General features: G+C 51.0%; 1 protein-coding gene across 1 annotated transcript in view; it reads right to left on the reverse strand.

Moving 5' to 3' along the window:
• SIPA1L2 (signal induced proliferation associated 1 like 2) overlaps positions 1 to 2,351 on the reverse strand; it is a 137,978-nt gene extending 135,627 nt beyond the window's left edge. Inside the window, exon 1 of the mRNA XM_025039060.1 lies at positions 1,915 to 2,351. The gene's annotated coding sequence lies outside the window, so the exon portion shown is untranslated. The remainder of the gene's footprint in view (positions 1 to 1,914) is intronic.
• Positions 2,352 to 2,949: the final 598 nt, after the last annotated feature.

Raw genomic sequence — 2,949 nt, forward strand, 5'->3', positions numbered from 1 at the left:
CGCTCCCCACACCTCCGTGACTCACGGGGTTCTGCGGGCAGCCTATTCAGACAAGGCTCTGTCTCGAGCACACCCATCATGACTCGTTTTGATTTCTCTACAAGGTGGGTGTCGTGAATTTGAGGTACCAAATTCGATAAGGCTCAATTTATTTTTGTGCGCAACTTGGTCTGGAAAAAGCAAACAAATTAAGCCAAAGATTAAAAGCTAGAGAAAGAGAGGCGAAGAAAGCGACTGAGCTCGGTGGAGGTGTCGACATGGACGGCGTCGCTGCGGAACAGATTCGAGCTCACGCGCGTTATTTTCTGGAGGAGGAAAGTTCAGAGGAAAAGACTCATGGGCTCGATGCCAGGTGCACACTGAGACCCAGGCCATGTCACTCCCGCAAGGGACCTGGGATTACAGAAGCACACAGCACGGTCCAGCCCACAGGAGCCGTCACACATCTGTGCCTCCCTCCTACACCTGCACGGCCACGACGGAGGATGCCCTGCAGCGAGAAAGGATGAGGCCTCCGACCAGCGGCGGGCCAAGGTCGCAGTAGCGAGTTCATTAACGGGCACCAGACAGAGGAACCTGGACGGAGAAGGAACCCTTCAAAGAGAGAACTGAAATCCAGCAACTTGAAACGCAGACGACACAGACAGGAAGGCCATTGCTGTGTGAGGTCCCTCGGTACGTGTTGAACTCACGGTGGGTGTCAGACCTCGGTCAAGTCGCGGTCTGCGTAGAGGGTGAGCTGGCCAGGCAGAACGGGGTTCGCGGGGAGCCGTGCGTTTGTTTTTGGGGAGAATGCCAACGCTCGCCGGCCCTCCTGGGCCTTGATGGACCCTCCGACGCCCCGTGTGAAGGTCACCAGCCCAAGCGGGAGCCATGAGAAAACAGTCCGGTGTATCTGAACAGAAAGACTCAGCAGCACAAAAATGAGTAACCGCCTACTACGAAAATATTTCACATGTGATTCTCGACTTCCTTGACCAAACTGGAAAATAATTCTACTGTTTGTTTATATTTCAGGGAAGAGTTTAAAAAAAAAAAAGGACACAGAAGTTTTCCGCGCTGGACAGCGGGGGCTGGACTCGGTCCCGTAACGGGGGGCAGGGCCGCGGCTCGGGGCTCCAGCTGGACCGCAGGGCGGCAGCGCGCGACCTGGCCAGCTGCCCCCCATCAGGCGCAGGGACACAGCAGTGTCCAGCTGTGCCTTCGGGCAGAGACTGGCCTGACCTTTCACCCGGAACCGCGTGACCGTCTAGCGCCTCTGCCTCTTGTCTGCGTTCGTTCTTAAGCTCCGTCTCTTGGCTCCTGGTGCAGTTTGCCCCTGACATGCTCGCTCTCAGCTTCCCGGTCCCCCTACTGAGGCCACGGTGGGATAGAGTCTAAGAAAGTCAAAAAAGAAAAGGAACTTGACGGAAATAAGACGGGAGATGCCTCAGGGCCCCGGTGCCAAACGCCCTACCCCGCGGCCCCGAGCATGGGTCATTTCTACGTAATCGACAGGCAAGAGCTGCAAATTCAACTGATGCGCGCTTGAGAGGACCCAAAGTCACGTCTCACGTTTTAATTCTTAATTTACAAGCATATGTTAAGAAAAACACATACGTCTGAAATGGAAACAGCCTGGGCCTCTAGCACCACCTGCTACAGAGGGCCAGGGCCGCGGGCGCTTCCGGGGGACTGTCCCCTGGACGCAGTGACCTGGGCCGTGTCTCTCCTCTCCCACTAATCGGTGCTGGAAGGGGCTGCCAGACCCAGAAAAAACTGAGTTATCTGTTTCCACTACTTACTACTGACAACACACCGCCAGAGAAAGGGAAGGAAAAGGAAGATGTAGAAGCATCGGTTCTTAGACACACTTGCACACACACAGTCTGACAGCAAGAGGAATATTTAGCACAGACATTTGCAGACACTTACGCTCTGAATTAAAACGGGAGGCTGCAGAGATAGAAGTCACCGAATTGGTGGTGACGACAATTTTACTCTGCTTCCTGCCAGATACAGTCGCTGTCACTCCACCTCGGGAGGTAAACACGTCTCAACGGGCAGAGCCGAATGAGGCCGCCTGACACTTGATTTTCAGAGGTTCTTCATTTTGGGATAGGATTGTGGCCACCTAAAATATTCGCGTCTAAAAAATTATCGTCACATGCTATTATAAATTAAGACTGCTGGTCTGGCATCAAGATACTTCTGGTTTACTTTTTTTACTGGTAAAAATAAAACAGAAGTTGATTTATCGTGCTGTCTACAGACTATGGGCCCTAAGGCATTAGACGACTGGGAAAACCTGAGTCATCAAAGAATGGAATGTTCATTGTTAACTGAAAACTCGGTCAACTGAACCCGGTCAACTGATAAGTTTCCCGGAATTAACAAAAAAAGCAATTCTTTTTAGAACCTTGCTAACCTTTCCTTAAAGAATCTTAGAAACCTAGCGACGAGACTAATTTTTTCGTATAAAATAAAAATGAGTCCTAATATGTCAAAGTTCCGTTTACATTTTCCATATGTTGACAGAAAAAAAAAAATGAGTGAAAATCCCTCTCTCCTTAAATCCTACATTTCATACTTTCTGTTGTACCACTAGGAAAACGGGAGAGAGGAGGCAAGTCAGTTGTAAATAATCCAGAAAATCAGGTCCCTCCATCCTACACCCTCAGGAGCCTCCGTGGACACATGAGCTCGGGGAAGCTCAGACACCAGCCGCGAAATGACTCTGAGGACGCGTCTTGTCAGGGGCCACACGAATCATTACATCGCATGGAGCACACTTCACACCAGAACAACGCTTCTAAGAAAAACGAGGAGATGTGTTCTCCGCAACGTCTAAGGGAGGTACCCCTCTCTCCCACAGAGATGCCTTTAAAGTATTGAATTATCTGGTCCAACTCCCGTCTTACAGCCAAGAAATCGGGGTGCCAGTGATGGGCCATGTCTGCTGAGCCCTTG

This window comes from Pteropus alecto, unplaced genomic scaffold (assembly GCF_000325575.1).
Source record: "Pteropus alecto unplaced genomic scaffold, ASM32557v1 scaffold189, whole genome shotgun sequence".
Lineage (NCBI taxonomy): Eukaryota > Metazoa > Chordata > Mammalia > Chiroptera > Pteropodidae > Pteropus > Pteropus alecto.